The 21,987-nt window shown below is 32.5% G+C and overlaps 1 long non-coding RNA gene across 1 annotated transcript; it reads right to left on the reverse strand.

Moving 5' to 3' along the window:
* Positions 1-683: 683 nt before the first annotated feature.
* On the reverse strand, positions 684-18,491 carry LOC140438226 (uncharacterized). The gene is made up of 2 exons (XR_011950461.1): positions 18,351-18,491; positions 684-1,155 (listed from the first exon to the last, which is right to left on the reverse strand). It is a non-coding gene; the product is annotated as an uncharacterized lncRNA (long non-coding RNA).
* Positions 18,492-21,987: the final 3,496 nt, after the last annotated feature.

The following is a 21,987-nucleotide window of genomic DNA, read 5'->3' on the forward strand; positions in this document are numbered from 1 at the left end:
ACTTATATTTATTTATAAACTTTTTAAATTGACATGAGAGCAAATCTTATTGTATTAACGATAAATGTTTATTTAGAAAAATTTAATAAAGCTACTCGCTTCACTGGTCAATTTTGTCAGAATTATGTCTGAATTATTAAAAAAGTTTGTCACCTTAAATTTAAATAAAAAACATTGCCCTAAAAACTTCAAACAATCAAAATATGTCCTTTGGAAGACACAAAATGGATGGAGGCTGGACAAATCCTGGGAGAAATCAAATTAAATACCAAACCTGGACATCAGGTATCCTGGATAATAGCAATATTTGATTTTTTAAACTCTGTTGCTTATTTTACACTTAAACCATATCGGCTTACTTAGCCCTCAGACGGTGTTCTTGTCACAGGATATAGCTTACAACAAACGGCGATTAACACATATTATAAATATTGCTATATTGCATATTGCATTTTAAGCTTAAATTACCTTTTTATTACTACACACATGAAATAAAGGGAAATTTTGCCTGTTTTCCAAAACTTCACGACAAATGGTGTTGATTATTTGCCCAGACCCTGAATTGCTCTTTATGGCTGCCAATACCGAAGTCCGGAAAATTCGGACTTCGGTATTGTCCGCATCAGCGGAAATATTGTTGTTTATTTTCTGTGTAAATATCTAGGCGGAATTAAGATCAAATGGAAGAGCAATTTGTTTATTATAAACAGTCTCCAAAATGTTTAGATGTTCAATCCCGGAGACGTACAAAGATTTAGAATCTTTTTCTGTATTTTATGATATACGGGGTAAAACAAAAGTGCTACAAAGTTTGTGGGCTAGGCCATTTTTTATAGCTAACTGATAAGCTGAGGCACGCAAATCTTTCATCGTTATATCAAATAATTGAGACTCCATAATTTTTAAATAGCTCATGAGCTCATATTTTTTCTTTTCGGTAAAGACAGCTAGAAATTTCTCTGCTGTTTTGTCAACATGGTACTGTAGATCTTTTTTTTTCTTAACATTTCAGTATAGGGTAACTTTGGAAACACTAAATTGATTTGAAGCCTTCAAATAATCGAATTGACCAAAAATAACAGCTTCAACAGCATTATTCAGAGTCTCAGTAGACCATGACTGTCTATTCGTCTTCTTTTTGTATACTCGAACCATCTAAAATAGAAAAAAAAATGGTTACGAACCTAATGTAGACTTCCTGTTTAAAAATAGTGTGGGGCGGAATTGGGTACGTCCCCATTCCGCCCAAAGCACACGATCTATTTCAACAAACTATGGTCACTTATGGTAAGAAAACGTTTGACTAGAATAAACTAAAGCTAAATAAACATTCCACAAGTATTAACAACTAACATTGTAAAAAAACAAGCGTGTGCAACTTTTTTTGGTCATAAAATCACCACCAGTTAAAAATGATAAGCAAAAAACCAAGCAACGATAGTTTCACATTTTTAACGGCGAGAAAACTAGACAAACATGACTACCGATCTTCACTTCCACTATACTGATCTACTTTTACTTATTGCTGGCTGCAGCAGGTCACTGATACTTAAAAAAAATATCAAACTTCATTCCGCCTGCTACCCCATTCGGCCCCGCCTTCCTCAACGGGATATAAATATAGATGTATACAAAGAGTAAATGGGAATATAAAACTGAAATAAATAAGAAATTAAATTGAAGAATAATCATTAAACAGAATAATTGGTTGATATAACAGTGGAGAACCAACTATTTTTAGAATAAAAAGAGTAAAACAAACAGAAAATTTACAAATAAATAAAATGAAAAGAAATTGGAATAAAATAATTATTAAAAGAAAAACAACAATTATATAACGTTTATACCCTTACAAGACTACTGGAGTAGTTTGGTAATTACTATTTAAATGGTAATAAGCCACATAATTTAATAAATAAAAAATTTGTTTAATTTACTAATGTTTGTATTTTGAGAACGATTTCCGAAGTGGAAATTGAAACGTCAATAAACGTACTTTAACCTTTAATTGTGGCTTATTCCCATTTAAATAGTAATTACTTTAAACTGCCACAAGAAAATAGCTTCAGAACAATATTAGTTTGGTAAATTAATGAGTCTAGTGTTGAACGAATGAAAATTTCTTGGCTTAGAAATTAAGGCACGTGGTTTAATATAAGTTTAGTTAAGTTAAAGTTAAGAAAGTTATTAAGGAAAATTAATTTTTTATTCAAGTTCCACTTACTTATTTAGGACAGCTGTGAATAAAATTAGAATCGCCATAACGACTTCCAACCTCCGATGCCGATAGTATAAGAAGCCTCTATCCTACTTCCTACTACATCTTATATTAAACATGAATACTTTCTGTAACTTAAATTTTGTTGGAGATATTTTTAATTTTGGAACTATCCTATATAGAACAACTCTCTGTATTTTTTATTTTAATTATAGTTAGCAACATTCTTTGTATTTTTAAATAGTATTGATTATCCACAACTTAGATATTTTATGATAGTTTCTAGTTTTAATCTTTTAATGAAATCTAAGTTTAATACAGTTTCGTTTTGCGAAAACTTACACCTGGAGAAAACTTTAACAGTATTAATAATGTTTAATTCAAATAAAGATAAAGTTTAAATTCCTAATTAAAATCCTTTCTCTAAATCAACTTAAAACTACCAGAAAGGAAAAAGTCGCGATGTTTTTACCCAAAAACTGTTTTAAGGGAAAAGACTTTCTTCCATTAGAGTAAGTGTAATTCTTGATGTCCTGAAATAGCAGTCACAATTATGCAAACGAGACTTGTTGAATTTGAATATCCTCTTTAAATTTTAATATTCATTTTATCGTCGGTTCTACACAACTCCCGACTTCTGGAAAGCTGAAGATTACTATCGTGGAATATATTGAAATGGTTAAGATGATTATTAAGCAGATTTTTTAAAAGCTGCTTTGTCACAAAATAAAAAAGATTGTTATTAACAAAAGCAGGTCAATTTTAACCATATACGTTATTGAAAATATTTCTATAGATTTTACTGAAATATTAATTCAATTTTACACATTTTATTTTTTACTTAACATAAAAGTATTTAGCTCAAAAATTATACAGATTTATTAATATATGCAACTCTTATAAAGTGTAAAAACTCTCCATTATCTCAGGAGTTGGTTAATTTGAGAGACAAAACTAGAAAGGGTAGATCTTGTATATCAGTTTTATTTTTCTTATTCTTTTTCTTACGGTTCCTATCCGTGCCAGATGTTGGCGATCAACCTGGTTATCCTTGATTTGCTGTTAGCTATTCCGGAATAGTCCGGTTGTAAACGTGTTAAACTATTTGTTCAAGTTGTAAAACCAATACATTCTTGTTCTCCTTAGTATTTTTTCATAAAAGTAAGGTATAATATTTTCTCTGAGAAAGAATTACAACAAGCCACATTTCTGCTTGTTTCTTATAATATGGCCCAGACATTCAAATTTACATTCTTTCATTGCATGAATAATCTTGCATTCCTTCCCCATTCTAGTATGTACAACCTCAACATTAGTCACCTATTCCATCTACAGGGCACAACTCTTAAGATGTGCCCGTAGCACCGCATCTCAAAAACTTGGAGCTTGTTAAAGAAAGCTTTAGAAAGAGTCTAAGCCTCCAGTGCTAACAAAAATGTAGAAAAATATACCATCTGAGGATGGAGACTTTGTTTATTCGTAGTAAATAATGACTCTCTGTAATGTTAAATTTATTATTTTTCATAGTTTCTAATAAAAATAGCTTAAGGACTTAAAGCACTTATGGTAATCATAATTATGAAGTACAGAAAACATAGCATCATTGGTACATTTATTAAATAAAAAGGAGATGAGTCGGGCTTTTATAGATCTCTCAATAATTTTGAATAGTACCGGTAGTAAGGCAATAGGTCTATCGTTGGAGGCATTTGATTTTTAACCACCCTTATGAAAAGGATTAATTAAGGTGGTATGGGCATGTTCAACGGATGCCAGCATCAAGACTCCCCAAAAAAGTAATAGAATGGCAACCGATAGGTCGACGGAAAAGAGGAAGACCCAGATTAGAATGGCAACACGGCGTAAACAAGTCCATGAGCGAAAGAAATTTAACAACAAACGACTGCGAAGATAGGAAGAGATGGTGTTTAGGTATCGGACAACGTCGAAAGACGTTCTAAACCGATGTGTATATATGAAAAGGAATAATAATTAATGTCTATAGGTACTCTGAAAATATACACTTTTTAAATAAATCAATAATTAGTAAGACCAGGACTTCCAACACATTTTTTGGAAGATCTGAGAAAATTTTTATGGATAGTCCATCAGTACTACAGGAAGATTTGCTTTTGATACTATTGATTATTTGGATCAGTTCAGATTTATCAACTGATCTTATAAAGAATGAATTCAAGACCATTTTTAAATTGGGGAGATAGAAAATGGGCTCTTGTTGTGGCAAAATAGTTGATGTTACATTTTAACTCACATTAACGAAGTAATCATTTACATTTTTAGTGTTTGGAAGGGAAAATGTTTGAGCTGTGTTAGTTTTATTTCAAAGATCGTTTATTATGAACTAAGTTCTTTTGAAACACTTTTAGAGCTTCCCAGACGATTTTGATAGTACGTTTTTTAGCTGTTTCGATAAGTTTTAGATAGGTTCCTCTGTACTTGGTGATATAATCAGTGACAAAAACGTTGAAAGTAAATTTATTAATGTACGGTAGTTAACGCATATTCTTGGCTTATATGAGGATAACTTTGATAGTCCAGGGTTTGCGAAGTTTTGACTTAATTGTAATTTAGGGAAATGTGTCATTCAGAATAAAGACCAGCCTACCCAAAAAACAAAAATTGTCCACGTTCACAGAAGCAAAGTTCCACCGAGAAATCAGGCATAAATTTTGGAATTTACGAATGTTCTGGGTGAAAAAAATCCTACCTAAACGTCGAGTTTTCGAGGAGGGTTTATTGGGAGTGTTAAACTTGGTATATACTGCTTCATGATCAGACAGTTTTGCATTAATAATTGTAGAGCGTTCATCAAGGGGTGAGAAATCTGAGACAATATAATCAAATATAATAGATGCCGTTTTAGCAATTCTTGTAGGAGAATTAACGTGAATTGAGAGACCATTCGATTTGAATATATTGACCAAGGACAGCTAGGTAGCACAAGCAGCAGCGTGATTAATATTTAAATCACCGCATACAATTTTTTCTGCTTTTAGGCCATCTCATGTTCTGAACTATAAAGTCAGGTGATCTATAAATGCAAAGAGTGTATAGATTAAGACTCTTATTATTACTAGGAAAAAATCAAAGAAGGCTTCATTCAACAAAAAGTAATATGTATTTTGTTTCCGGAAAGAAATCATTATTTGTAGAAATAAATAGGGTCCACCTTAAGCTGAACTTGGATAATCATACCTAAAAATTGTGGTATATTTTTCTACAAAAAAAGGTTGTTGACTTTAAGCCAGTGCTCTGCAAATGTAAATATCGGGGAAATCCTAATTCCTCTAGAAACAAAAATATTTCATCTATTTTAAATCTTATAGAACGAATATTAATCAGAACCATGCTAAAGTCGTCATCACTAAATTCATTTGAGGTTTCTACTCGCACAGAATACGTTGTAGTATTGCAGTGATTCTCAACCTGTGGGGCGCGCCGTATTATTAATGGGGGGGGGGGGGCGTGAGCCTATTCGAAAAAAAACATCAACAACATTGACTAATTTACTAAAATCAAAGCAAAACAAAATTATTACAAAATAAAAAATAAAATACACATGAACACTGATTGATATAACAGGTATAATTATAAAGAGCACTGAACACTAAATTATGAACAAGTTTAATAATAAATCAGTGACTTCCTTGTGCTTGTTTTGTAGAGCAAAGTTTATCGAAACGGGCTGTATTATTAGAAATAGACGTTCTCGGTTCTTTTTCTATATTTAGCTGCGATCTATATTTGGTCTTCAAAGCAACCACCGCAGAAAACCCTGTTTCGCAAAGGTAGGATGTTGAAAACGGCAATAGTATACGGAACGCTCTGGTTTTCAGTGCAGAAAACTCATCATTTACTCCTGCCCAAAATTCAAAGAGGGATTTATTATTAAACTGTTTCTTGATTTCATCATTGGCTGTTAAGTCAATGAAGGTTTCTTCTTCGGCAGTAGAGAGCTCGTCCGGTGTAATTTGGAACGCATTCCTAACCCACTCGTAACTACGTATTAATTTGTCGTTGGCAAAAAAATATCTTTTAAAATTTTTAGTCAGCATCACTAAATGATTTTCAATGGTTACAAAAACAACTTTCACGTGTTGTTCTTCAACCTTGTAAGTTTTAATACATTCATCCAGATTTGCAAACATTTCTAGGTTTTTTCGCTTTAAATTTCTGCTCCACAATTCCAATTTTTTACAAAAACCATGAACTTTATCACTCGTATCAAATATATGTTTATTGGCTCCTTGAAGATGAATGTTCAAAATATTTAGTTTCTCGAATATGTCAACCAAGTAGCTCAATTTCATCAAAAATAAACTATCTCGAAACATCTCGGCTTCCGGTCTATTTTCTTCTTCTAGAAAAATAGCGATTTCATGTCTTAATTCAAAAACACTTGATACGTGATAACCCCCCCCACGTGATAACCATCTTGCCTCACAATAAAATAATAATGCTGAATGTAATGCACCCATGTCTTTACAAAGTGCAGAAAAGATTCTGGTTTTCAAAGGTCTCATTTTTATGTAATTAACTACTGTTACAACCGTTGTTAGCACAATATTCAGACCAGGAGGCATTTCTTTGGAAGCTAGAGCTTCCCTGTGGATCATACAGTGTGCCCATATACACATTGGAGACTTTTGTTTCACAAGCGCTTGTAGACTATGAAATTTTCCGGACATTGCACGAGCACCATCTGTGCATATTCCGACGCAATTCTTCCACTCTATTTTTGCTTCATTTATCGTTTAAGATAGCAAATAATGCGAGCGAAGTTGCTTTCAGTTCTATTGGTTTGCAAAAAAGTAGTTCTTCTACTAATGATATGCCATCACAAAATCGAACGTAGGCAATAAAATAAGCATCTTTATTGCTATCTGTTGCCGCATCAAGCTGAATCGAAAACAGCTTGTCGCGCAACTTCCCGAGTAGCTGATCTTGTACATCTTGAGCTATATCACAAATTCGACGGGCAACAGTATCATTTGATAAAGGTATAGACTCCACTTTTTTGGCAAAATTATCTCCAAACATAGTTTCTACAATTGGAATTGCAGCTGGCAAAATAAGCTCTTCACCAATAGTGTGAGGCTTTTTACATCTAGCTATTTGATGGAAGGTTTTATAAGAGGCAAGTAAAGCTTTTTCATTCACAGTAAAAGTTATTTTAAAAATGATTTTTGTTTTTCTGCTGCTAAAATTTTTGAGCAAATGATACATAGAGACAAAATTTAAGTAATCTTGAGAATATTTCCTTGATTTTATTTTTGGAACCACTCTCGCCTGTACACTTGTTCACTTGTTGATACTTCACTAGTATCGAATGCTCGCTTACACCCAGTTAAAAATTTATCCATGATTTTGTATAAATTTAAGTATATTTACCTACTGCTTGGAATATTTTAATACCGTGAACTGCAATTAATACACGCAAACTGCAACATAAACATTCACAATAAATTTAACAGGTGCAGAAGGACTGACTAAACTGACTCGACTAAGGTCTAGGTCTGAGGAGGAGAGAGGAGAACTCGGAACTTCTCGCGAAGAGAGACGATCGGTTCTGGATTGGTGTTGCCACATATCAATAAATTTACTTATTCTCGGTAATTTGGTAATTAAGGTTTTGCTGTAAGTTTAGTGCAAGGGCGGATCCAGAGAGACTGGCTAAAAAATTTGACAAATAAATATACTTTAATAACGATAAGGTTTGATTGTCTTTATGGCACTCAAGTGTGTGAAAAGTGCCTTAAAAAAATTTCGGTACCACCGAAAAAAGTTCGTGTACCACCACCCCCCTCCCTTGAAAATCGGTCCTGGATTCATATATTTTTATTGTATGAGGGGGCGCGGTGAAAATAATTATATGAAATTGGGTCGCAACTGGTAAAAGGTTGAGAAACGCTGTAGTATTGTTTAATAAAAATTTCGTTTTGGACAGACAACGGGAGCAAGATCAGCTTCCAACTTAGTTGGACCAATACCATAGGCATAGTTAAATTCTTGAAGGATTTTTCGCAAATCTTCAGTTTTAGTGGGAAGTCTCTAGGAAGCCACAAAGAGTTTAATGCTTATGTTGGTATATTCTTGTAGTATTTGTAAATTCCTTAGAATATATTGAAATTCCCTCGTATATGTATTTTCAATCCTTCTGGCGTCGTCAAATTGAGAGTTTTTTCCATTTTAGAGTTTTCATACCACGGACGCGTAATTCTTTGGTATTTTTCTTTGATCGTTAATCCGCCCGATATATGCGTTTCAAATAAACATCCATTTGGATCGCTGAGAAGAATTTGCCGGAAAGATAATTGAGTCACTCTCGCTGAGGCGTTGTCAGAGACAACTGCTTCCAGCGTTTAGCCCGAATTTTCTTCAGATTCGTAAATGTGTTTTATTTGTTTCTTTGTTATGGAAAATGTGTAGCAGTGTAAAGTTAATTGTAAAGTTCAATGTGTAGTTGCAGTCTAATTCTACCCGTTCCTGTTGTTTAAGAAGCCCAGTCCAAAGTTTGTTTTCCAAACTTTCAACCTCAAGTTTGTATTTGTCCTAAGAAACCGCCTTAGAGCATCTTTCACAGTTTGGAGATGGATTTGACCATGTGACAGGAAGGTAACCCCAGAAATCTTTTAAAGTGCAATTGTACGATTCTGAGCTTGCACCACTTAGAGGCTCATAGATTTTACCAATATCCGAATTTTCATCTCCAAACAAATTATCATTTTCGTCTACTTCCATGATTTTAGTTCATGACAATTCCACCAGGTACAATCATGTTTTTTAAGCTGTGTAAGTTGATCTTTTCACATACGTCATTCTTATTTCTAGAGTAACGTTGCCAGAACAACGAATATATTATATCAAACCAGCTAAAAGTAGGACTTGAATCGTGTTTTCTTATAATTTATGAAAATATTTTAATTCAAAAATAGTGTTAAATAATAAAAAATTTAGACATGACTTTAAATTATTATGTTTAATTTCAAATCAAGAGGTGTCATTCGTTTCTCGTAAAGTGTAGCCCAAAACTGTATTGAGTTATGGGTTGTGGCATACTAGAATAAATAAAACACACTGGAAAAATTAAAAATTTAATTTGAAATTAATACAAAATGAATAACTTTTACAGTGAACAAGTGTGGAATTTAAATATATGTAGGGGAGAGGGGGGCAAGTTGTTACATAATTGATTCTATTATTTATTTGGGCAATAGTAGATCTTTTATATGAAAACTAAAATCGGATTAAGGTAGTTGATACATTTACACAAATAATGTTAATTTTAATTTATTTAAAAAATCATATTTAACATTTTGTTATTATCAATTTAACTCAACTTGTAAATTGTAACAACATACCCCACTATGAGGCAAATTGTTACAGTCCATGGGGTAAGATGTTACAATAGAAAAAAAAATTCTAAAAACTTCCCACAACATTATTTAGTGGTCACAGAAAGAACCCTTGCTTAGCTACAAAAAATATTATAAACATAACACAAAATGAAATAAAATAAAAAATGAAAATCTGAACAAACCTGTTTACAAGAATGTTAAACTAGTCACTATCGGACGAGCAGTGAATACAAATATAAAAATCATCGTCTTTTCCACAAGCAATATGTGCCCACTTTTGACACACAATGCACCGAATCCATTCTTCGTTTTTGGACTTCGAAAATGGAGCTAAACATACCAGACACGTCGATTCCTCATCCTCTTCCGAGCTTTCAGAATCTGATTTTTTGAAGGTGTTTTTGGTAATGACGGTCCGTTTCTTACATTTTTTAACAGTAGTTTTTACCTTGTTTCTTCATTCACCTGATATGTTTCTTTTGGTTGCCCCCACATTTTTTTTTCTTTGTCTTGCCTTTTCTTCCTCCTCCAAAGCTGATTTAATGGGAGTATCAGTCAAAACAGCGGAAGTTCTTTTCTTCCGACCCCCTTTGGATTTCCTTGGCATTGCTTTTGGATAAGGCTTCAACTCCTGGGGCGTTATATGAGTAGGTGAATCGACAGGTTCATTTATCGCCAAGTTAAAATCTGTGCTTGTAGAAGGTTGCTGTTGGGAAGGAGTTCTATGTGTTTCGGTGCCAATAGGTGCCGGATCTATGACTACTGTTGCGTTTATTTTCTGTTATTGGCCTACTTGTTACCTCTGCAGGCAAGAATTCATCATCTTGAAAAATTTTCTCTGTTGTATGGCCAAATTCCTGTCACACTCAATCCTTTTTGTATATTGAGAGGTGTAACAGCAAGAGAAAATGAATCTTTAAGAACGATAGGTATATCGTAAATGTTCATTACTTTACCGGGATTAGATCTTAACCATGCATCTGCAGCACTATTAAAATATCTTTTAAGTGGGCCAAATACCGTCCTATCAGGCGGCTGCAACTTGTGTGATATATGTGGCGGGAAACTTAAAAGAACCACACCATTTTCTTTGCAAAAATTCAACACCGGAATAGACAAATGAGACTCGTGATTATCTAATACCATCAAAACGGGTTTCTCTTTGCTACATCGTACAAACTGGACGAAATGTTTCATAAACAACAAAAAGTTATCACATGTCATCCATCCAGAGGAATGAGACGCACCTACACAACCAGGAGGTCCATTGGCTACCATAACATCTTTGAATTTCTTTCTCGGAAATATTAAAAATGGAGGTACAAAATTTCCAGTTGCGTTGACAGCTAATGCCAAGGTAACAAGTTGACCTCTTTCTCCAGATGTGATAGCACCTACCTGCTTAGTTCCCCTTTTTGCAATGATTTTTGTAGGCCTTTGGACAGTTGTAAGTCCAGTTTCGTCCATATTGTACACTTCTTGGAGCTCAAATTTATATTTATCATAAACTTCGCCGAGATTGTTAAAAAACTGTGACACATTATGACGATTAAACGCGGTAGCTCGACCCATACTAGTAGCTTCAGGTGTCCGGACTGATAAAGTTCGATGCCTCTTCAAAAATCCATATAGCCAGTCTCTGGAAGCTATTTCATTAACCTTCCAATTTTCCGGAACAGATATTTGGTTGGCTGTTGCATATTGAAATGCAAATTTTCGCAAATCAGAAGTTGTAAGACCGTAATAAATTTTAGCAGAATGCTCAGTATATTCGGCAAGTTCCTCTTCTTCAGCATTGTTAAATATTTTTCTGGCCGTAGCGTAGCCGACTAAGTTCTTGTTACTGTTTTCAGCACCTAAGTTTGATTTTCTTTTCATATAGCGGTGCAATGTCATAAAATTAACTCCATAGCGAGTAGCAGCATCCCTAATTGACAAGTGTTCTTGTAAAACCGATTGCGCCGCCCTTTCAAATTGTTCGGTTGGAATAATACCCCTTGTGGTTTTCTTGGTATACGTTCGCACCATGTTAAGCTATCTGAAAACAACCAAAACAATTTTATGATAGAAAAATTTAATAAAACCTAATCTGTGTTTCTAACATGCTTTGCGAAAATAAATGTAGGTAGGTATGCTATTCATTACAAACAAATTACTATCTACAAAATATGTCTGATCATAATATTGGATTTTTAGTGAAATCATAAATTATGGTAACCATATTGTAACCATTGTAGGTATTTCGATATATTCTTACATTAACGTGTTCGGGGCAAGTTGTTACAGTAACAACCTGGCCCCAGATTATTGTAACAACTGGCCCCACGTGTACGAAATGAGGTTAAGTCAACGTTTTTTGGTAAATATTGAGAATCAATTACTAACAATAGCATGCCAATAACGAGAAATATATACGCTTCAAAACTATATAATACACATATTTATACTACTTACCAATTTCTCACAAATAAAAACAAAAGCCACCTAACAACGGTACAGTTTTAGACCCGAAACCACATTCTAAGCAATAACACTATGATGGATGTCTGACTTGAGTATCAATATCCGTTCACAGATGACGGGTCGGTTGACCCAACTTTCCATAAAATATCGGCAGCTCATGATACTTGCTGCGTTTTAAAATAATTGTGTAACAACTTGCCCGTGTAACAACTTGCCCCCCTCTCCCCTATTATAATTCGAAACTGCTGAGATAATAGTATTTTGTCATCTCCATTATTAAAAAATTCTTCAAACATTTTGGACATTAACTCAACCGTCTCTCTGGTTATTAAATTTTTTAGATACCGTTTTTTGTTGTTAATGATAAAAATAATATTTATCTGAATACATTTTTGAACGTTATTTTTTTGATTTAGATTTAGTGCAATTCCTTTATCTGTGATGGCAACAATGAATTGTTTCACGAACCATTGTGTCCAGTCTGAACACTGGTTTACATTGGGAAAACAAGTGTACCAGTTTTATTTCCCAGACGGGAAGTGTACAAGGGTACATAACACTATGTCCGGATGGTAAATGACGGTGCACACATATTGTAGAGGTAAACAACACCAAGTCCACATGGCGTTGTTTACCTCTGACTGGAAGTGGACTTGGTGTTTATTAAAAAGTCGGTAACTTGCCTTAAAATTGTCTCTGGACATAGTATGGTTTACCTATGTGTAGAGCCAGAAAAGTTATATTCAAAAGTGCAATAATATAAATTTCGATAAAAATGGACATAGTGTCCTTTACCTCCGGGGTATACACATGGTTTCACTTAAAAACTTAATTCCTTATTTGCATTATGTTTTTGTAACTTTTGTAGCATCTCCCACATGTAAAAAGAGTTTTAAACAGATAGGACAATGTAAGTGTTTTTTTTTTGTTATTTTGGTATTTATCTTTGTAACTATCTATATAGTAATTTGTGCCATTTATTTTTGTAACTGTTTGTAGTGAGACAACAATAAATGTTTGAATTATTTCTCTAAACCATTTTTTTATTTATTTAGAAAAAAAAGTTTATAACCCCTTTTTGAGTTTCATTTAAAAAGATGTATTTTGCATTTCTAATAATTATTTCAATAGTTACAACTAGTTGTAATCGTTATAATTTGTCACCTTGAAGCGGCGTCCTGATTTTAAATAGCTAGAGGTCCTTCCTGTTATTTTTTTTTGTCCATTTGTTCCAGGAGATTCATGTAAGTAACTCTTTGTTTCATTTTTTGTAGTTACCCCAATTGAACCCTCTTGCCATTCACTTATCCACGACCCAGCTACTCGAAATAAACTCTGAGTGCCGTTCGCATAAGTTTAGTTTATTTTACTTGCCCTATCTCTACTCCAGTAACTTCTGTCCCCAATTTTCAACCCCCCATAATAATACCCTATGTGGTAGACAAAATATTTCGTTACCTCCTTCGTAACATACTGAAGCAGGTTGAGCGTGTAAAAAAGAAAGATGTAGCTTAATGGCTTTTAAGATATCCGGTACCCTTAATATTACTAAAAGATATCGACTGTTCCAGTTATTGGTTAATCTAACTCTTGATGGGGTCAAAGGATCCAGATTGATCGATGGTTCCAAAGTATCTTTCTTAATGAAATTAAAATGGGAATGGAAAGGATTCTTAGATTTGCAAATTTCGATGACTTGTTTCTCTATGAGTATTTTTGTGTTTTCCACATAATTTTTGTTGTTGCTTGAAATGGTAATTGAATATTCCAAGCTAACGGAGCTTCTGATGTTCTTCGGATTCATATATGACTCAGATAAAGGCGTTGGTTCTGAATATGAAGATTCAATAGAGCATTTTATGTTTACACCAGGTGGTCAAATTTCCTTATTAAGTAATAAGTCAATAGAGGTTTTGGATTTTATGCCTATTATGAATGAGGAACCACACACTGTATCGGCATCCTGAAGAGGGCATACCATCTAATGCAGTGTTTCCCAAAGTGGGGGGTCGCGATCCCCTGGGGGGTCGCCATGAGGTACTAGGGGGGTCGCCGAACATTTTCAAAATAAGACAAAAGCACCACTTTGTTAGATCATGTATTTTTATTTTAACAACGCCGTAAATAGAAATTAACAATTAATTATCAGACGAAATATAAAACTAAATATTAAAGTCCGTAAAAATAAAAGAGTAAAACAAAGTCAAATATTATAATCTTAATGAGAGCTATGCGCCTGTTTCTGTGAAACTAATCTTTCAAATCTAGGCTGTGTATTTGAGACACACACAATTATATCATTTTCAAGTACGAGACGATTTCTAACTCTTGTTTTAATGGCAGTCATAGACGAGAAACTTAACTCACACAAATATGATGTTACAGATGGAACCAAACATTTTACAGCTTCACTCGCCAACTGGGGGTATTCCTGCATCTTTTCGGTCCAAAATTGGTCCGAGTTCTGGGAAAAAATATCAGCAAGAAAACCTAGTTTCAGAAGCCAAATAGGATCGGAAAATTGATTTTCATATGGGGACTTCTCATCTTTCAAATACATTAAAAGCTCTGCTCTTAAGTGAAATACTCTTTTTAAGACGTTGCCCCTTGAAAGCCACCTTACTACAACTTTAATGATGGTTTTCATAACACAGTCCATTTCAGGAGGTAAAGCTTTGGACGCAAGAGCTTCTCGATGTAAAAAACAATGTCTCCATTTGGCATTATTTCTTGTAATTTGATGACAAGACCAGATTTATGTCCTGTCATAGCTTTAGCGCCATCTGTGCATATAGCAATACATTTACCTTAGTCAATATCATATTTACTTGTACGTTTCACAAAAGTGTCGAGTAAACATTTTCCAGTGGTATTGGTCTTCAATGGGGAACAAAATAAAATATCTTCTTGAATGCCATTATTTGTATCATATCTTACAAACGTAATGAATTGGGCACAGTTAGATATATCTGTGGATTCGTCCATTTGAAGAGAGAAGTACGTGCATTTATTAAGATTTTCCACAACTTGCGCTTGAATACCTTCTGCCATATCACTAATTCTTCTTTGGATAGTATTATTTGACAGAGGTATTGTATTTAATTTTACAGCCTCTCTTTTCCCACACATTATATGTACCATTTCAACAGCTGCTGGAAAAATCAGATTTTCAGCAATTGTGTGCGGATTACTAGTTTTGGCAACACGATAAGCAACTTTATAACTTGCTAATAATGCTTTTTCATTAGTAGTGGTTGCCAAGGGAAAACTGTCTTGCTGTTTGTGAAGGACGTTCAGCTTTCTTTCAAAGAATTCTACGGGCTTGTCTTTTTTATCTGGATGTTTGCTATTTAAATGTCGAAGTAACTTTGATGGCTTCATGCTTTCTTTTGACAAGACTTGTCCACAAATAACACATTGTGGTTTATTGGAAATAATGGTAAAACCATATTTAAGATATTCATCAATGTAGAATCTGTTTTTCTGTTTATTGCTGCTACTGCCAGTTTCAGACGTAGATGGTTCTGCACTTTTTTTTAAAAACTTATCCATAATTTATAATTTATCGTAGACGTAAATACGTAAACGGGAATACGTAAGTCGTAAAATATTTACTCATTACTCAACACCGCGTTCAGAGTGCCATCTAGTAGCGAGCGCTTTCGCGATTATCATGGAAGAGTTTTGCGATGTAGACACAAGCGGTGTACAATGTGCAGTCGACTTCTTATTATTTATTTTTATTGTAAATGCTATTCTGGCAGAAGTACCTACTACTAATTACTAGTGGGACAGATCGCAATCATTAAAATAATTGTATTAAAATAAAATAATTGTTTTTGATTTAAACTTAAACAGTAAAGTAAAATTAAATTTGAGAAACCATCAGGTAATTGTAAATTAGGCACGCTATTTCTGTCAAATAATATTGAATAAATGAGTGGGGGGAAATTGGGGGGTCGCGAACAAATTTTTTAGCAAGAAGGGGTCGCGGTTTAGATAAGTTTGGGAAACTCTGATCTAATGTATTTCTTGGTACCTAGCTTCTCTTTAATAAAGCGAACCATATGTATAGGGGTGTAAATTGGGGTTAAGTTACTAATAACTACACAATGACATTTATCTTCTGTAATGTTTGGCTTTTTCTCTGGACTTGATTCGAAATGTTCAGAGTCTTTAGTTTGGGTATCTAAGGTGGCATAAAATTCTTCTTTTTTCGTTAACATAGTAGATAATTTGTTCGTAAGATTACTTATTTGGTTAGATATGTGACTGTTGTTTTAAGAGAGCCTTTCTTACCCCATCTTAGTCTTAGTAGAATTTGAGTCTTGGACTTAAACCTGATAGTGACATCGGTACAGCCGAAAAAACTGACGATATATGAAAAATATCTTGTTCCATCTGTCTCATTGTTTTTAAAATATTCTCAGGATTTAGTAAGTTATTTATTTTATGGATCTCGTCAATTTTTTTTATAAGATGGTCCAGTTTGCCTCCATTTTTTTTTTTAATAAATCGTATGTCTCAATGAAAACAGGCGAATTATCAGTAAGTTTTTTAGTTACATGAAGTATGGATTCAAATTTTTTGAAGGTATTTGATTTTTGATAAATTTAATATTGTTTAGTTTAAATATCTTATGCCTGGCGAATTACATAATATACAAAATATACTTAGATCGGAAAATTTTTGGCCCAACAGGGCCTTTGTGGGCGTTTTATTAAGCCTAGAGCATTTAGTACAAAAATTTATGCAACAATCCCCACTGCAACGTAATTTATTACGCAGAAAGACTTGGCAGAAAGACTTTTGAGAGTTCAATACATGACTCCGCCATCTGCTTTCGGCCTTCGTATTTCGACCTTCTTGGGTCTCGTCAGAGCGACATACGCAGAAACTCTGGATTGAAAACAAATCTCTTCCGTCTCAAAAGTATAATTATAAAAATATGTTCCCATATAATTATTTTTATAATTATACTTTTAAGACGGGAAAAATTTGTTTTCAATTGAGAAGTGCTGCAAATGAGGTTCTGACGAGATATAAGAAGGTCGAAATACGTATAAGCGAATAGCGGGAGCACTGTACTGAAATCAAATCTCAAAAGTCTTTCTGCTTTGTTTATTTACTCATTTTCGGAGTATATATAAGAAACAAATTCACGAAGGATATTTGCCGATAAATTCATCAATATGTCTGCTTATATAGGGTAAAACGCGTAGTAGTCAAATATTTAAATTAGATTCGCCAGGTAAGAAACCTTCGGATTTCTTTTTACCAATTTTGTAATTTATTATATTTGTCACTTTCAGCGAAAGTACTTTAAAATCCCAAATATATTTCCTACTCAAAACAATATATATGTACATGTATTACATGTATATATATATATATATATATATATATATATATATATATATATATATATATATATATATATATATATATATATATATATTATGTGCATATTAGAAATTCCTAGTTCTTAATAAACTATTAATCTATTATAATAGGATTGACTATTTAATCTTTGACTGGTATAACCATACATCTGTACACATTTCGAAGGCTCCAATGCCATCAAAATTCTTTTTTCCCATACAATTTTGTTGGAATAAATTTTAACCTTAATTGCGTATACGGTTTATATCAACACATAAATATTTTATGACTGACATAAGTCGTTGAAGATTTATACAAAACGTTAAATTGTTTTGATAATTTAAAAGTATATATTCGATTCACCTATTGCGAATATTGGAATTACACTATTCGCCATGGGGCAAGTCTACAATATACCTTCGTTCTCTCTGTGTATACGACTACAGTTTCACCCGCCGTGTGAGACTAAATGAACTATAATTTGACAGAAATATCGATATAGCAATTTCCCAGCGTTATTTTCCCAAAGGATATTGATATTTCCATATTTCCATACAGGATAATTCAAATATCTTATATGTAAATATGCTTAGGTATATATATATATATATATATATATATATATATATATATATATATATATATATATATATGTAGCAACATCATACGTTTTAAATTATATGAAGATTAAAAATAATTACAATATTAAATAACAAATAGCAAATTGGCAAGGATAAAATGAATATAATTATTATTAGATGAATTAGTTAAATTATACTAAAAATACTAACTATAAATGAGACGAATTATAAGTTTAAAAGAAACATGTGAAGAATAGGTTATGTAAGTATACTTAAAAATTGAAATTATAAAAGACAGATATTAGTTAAATATTAAATATAACTTACCCCAGAGATGATTTAATATATAAAATGAATCTTCAATGGAAGCAGCAGCTTAATAAGCAAAAATCAATATGAAAAAACAAAAAATATAATCCACCTGTACAGAATTGTGGCAATGAGAAGTGACATAACAGAGCAGAGTTGCCAACTAACAAATAACATTTGTCGACTAAAGTGAGGCATAGAAATTTATATAATATGATCTATCATCTCATAGAACATAATAGGGTCTGTATAAAGAAATTATAATATTAAGTGAAAATGAAAATTGGAATATAGATGACAGTATATTTAGAAAATAGAAAGTATAAGGTAGAGTTGAGTTAAGCGACACCAATTTTTAGAATAAAAATAGTAAAATGAAAGATAAAGTTAGTAGATAAGTTAAATCAAAAGAAATTGAAATAAAATAATTATTAAAAGAAAAATAACGACGATGCCGTTACAATCTCTTTGTTAAACCGCATTATATAAAAATAAGATTGAAATAAAAATATGTACTTTTTTCATTAGTTGCATTTTGGTATACCTACATTTAATAAGTATTCTTTGAATAAATTTTATATTCCAATTTTTGTAAATAGGTTTTAAAGTTTACCCCGTATCTTATACACCAGCGGGACCGAAAGGGCCAAAGTTTATGCAGACGCGCTTTCGAATATCGAAACTAAGGAAATGCGGATGAAATAAATAGTGTGTTGTGTTATGGAAAACTCCCTAAGCGTTACAATAATACTTCTAGATAAAAGATAGAAAGAGATAGAAACACTGGTGCATGAGATCTTCGGAATAAAAATATATACAAAATTTAAATGGAAATTGTTAAAACACAAATATCACGAAGAGGCTAGCATTGTTTTGAATGAATAAGATTAAATTAAAGTTTACATGTATTTGGTATGAAAAGCAAAATTTCTATATATAATGCAAAATTAAATTAAAATGTGTGGTCTGTTTTATTTACTCTATTTGTTTACAACTTTTATTTGTTTGTAACTTTAACTCGAGTTTGTTGGTTTTTGATTGTGTTCATTGTTATAATAAGTTATGGACACTTCTTCCCGAACGGTAAAAAGATCTTTTTTGCTTCGAAGGTCACACCTAATCTGGTCTTTTTTCTGTCCGCATAATTTGGCACAAACTCATTAAAACTCGATTGACAGTTTACTAACATTCCCATTGTCTTTGAAGTTTTGACCCCATTGAGGATTATACAGCCAGACAATATCACCTTTATTACCTCATTTTATCATTGACTATTTGAATACAGACAGATTTAATGACCAAATATCAGAAAAGCTGGTGTCTAGATTTTAGTTTCATTAACAAAGGATCTGTAGGTCATCAGAATCAAATACATCTAATAGTCCCAATCTTTCTTTGGTTCTGATATAATTTTAGAAAGGTATTTGCACATATTGCAAATGAATGAAATTGTTACGTTCAAATTATTTTTATACCACTATTTTAAAATGTCTTTTATGCGTCAATTCAGAGTTATCGTGATACATATTGGGATAAATTTAGTACGTTTTATATGATTTTTGGTGAGCAACACATTTATGATATAGTATTTTTCATATAAAAATGCGTGCTCGTCACAATTTATATGAAGTGACGTCACTTATATTTAAAATTTCCAGGACGTTAACCTTAGAGTTCAAATTTTCCCAACACAGCTAATAATACGAAACCCATACGGAACTGCTCGATGTTTCATAGGCGTCAACATGGTATAATAATCAGAGAAATGTAATCATCATTATATTGGGAATTTTAGAATTATATTGAATAAATAACCAAAAACTATTTTTTATTATTAATATAAATTTTATGAAATAACTCTTTAAGTCTAATATTCCACAAAATAATAATTTTAATTAAATATATTAGACAATTGTACGCAACTAATATGGGAATATTTCAAATTTTTTGACAGTTCAGCGTGCGGCAAAATTGTTTAAAGTGTTGCCGCTTTTTTAGTGTAAGAATTTTGTTTATGTTTTGATTTCTTACACAATTTGATCATAATATATTATACATTAATAAATTGTATTTATAAATACATATTAAATTTAGATTAATAGCATTAAAAACTAATTATTGTTGTGTATTGTGATTGTGCTATGCCAAAACAAGTAAATAGTCTGCCCAGAACCGAAATATAAATTTTTCTATCATGATGTTAATAACATTGAAGAAACACTCATCCTTGGAAATCATTGACCAAAAGTTTTTAGAGCTCGGTCATACACATCTAGAATTCGATACAGATCACGCTCGCATTCAAAGAGCAAAGAAATCAAGTGACATCAAAATTTCAATTCCACATGACTGGTTTCAGTTTGTACAGACAGTGCGTGGCAAGATACCTGTTCGTGTAGTTGAGCTGAAGAATAATGACTTCTTTTCTTTTTCATCGTTAATTAAAGATATTTATATTAAAAGAACATCTGACACAGGTCAAATGACTTTTGGAGACAGAATAAACTGGTTAAATATTAGGTGGATTCGGTATACAAAACATTCAGATGTCATTTCATTCAAATATTCGCTTGATCGTGATACACCGTTTCGTAAACTAAATTTGTTGAAGAATCATCGTTCTGCTGGTAGGCCAAGTGAAGTCACTGTTCCTTTGGCACATAATGGACCAATTCCCATTAACCCACTAAAGAAGAAAGACTTACTAAGCATACTGCCGCCATTTGATCCTATTTACCATGGTTTACATACTAATCTAACAACAAGCCGAATTACTAGACTACGCCGAATTAGTGGACCAAAAAATAATAGTGAAACCGATGAAAACTAAAATTTTATAAAATAAATAAATACTGTTTTGTGTACTCTTAGTCTTATTAAACCGGTCAGATAAGGCTTTTTCCATCAGTGTACTGGCTAATAATACGACATGTCATCTTATGACTTGCTATAAAATTTACTGTTAGGAGCGGTGATATTATTTGTCATTACATGACATGTCAAAGAATTCAATATAAATCAGGAAAACAAAATACTTTCAAACAGTGATAGAATAATTCAATTAAGTATTTATTGATTGATATTAAACACTAGTAGCAATGACACAAAAATAAAATGTGAATTCATAAAATGCTTATACTTTTTCTTTTTGCTCTGGTGAAAAATTGATAATTTTAACATGTCAGCTTATGACTTTCAGCCACAGAATTATACTTACTCTTTTTTTTAGGATACTTTTAGAAGCTGTTAGAACAGGCATCAAATCTGGAGGAGTAACCTGTTTTTAGGGGTTTTTTTCTGGTACATTCTTATAAAATTGCTTTCCCTCTACTGCTTCTCCTTCTTCAACTGTTTCTTGCATTTTTGCAGCCAAATCACATTATCTGAATACGTTTCAGTTGGGTAGAAACATACCAGTTTTCTTAAACCCCTTGGATCATTGCTGTATCCATAGTCACTGCTTTTATATAAGCGGTTTCAAAAAGTTCTCCTACTTGATAGCCTGTTACAACACGTCCTTGATTAAGCCTAAGCCAGTTTGGGTTCTCCTGCTTGTACTAAGTTGATGACATGATGACATAAATGATGACATAAATGGAAGGTGAGAATATAGTTTTAAATATTTACTTTTAAATCATCGAACCAGCTACCTCAT

The sequence above is a fragment of the Diabrotica undecimpunctata genome, chromosome 4, assembly GCF_040954645.1.
Source record: "Diabrotica undecimpunctata isolate CICGRU chromosome 4, icDiaUnde3, whole genome shotgun sequence".
NCBI classification, from domain to species: Eukaryota; Metazoa; Arthropoda; class Insecta; order Coleoptera; family Chrysomelidae; genus Diabrotica; species Diabrotica undecimpunctata.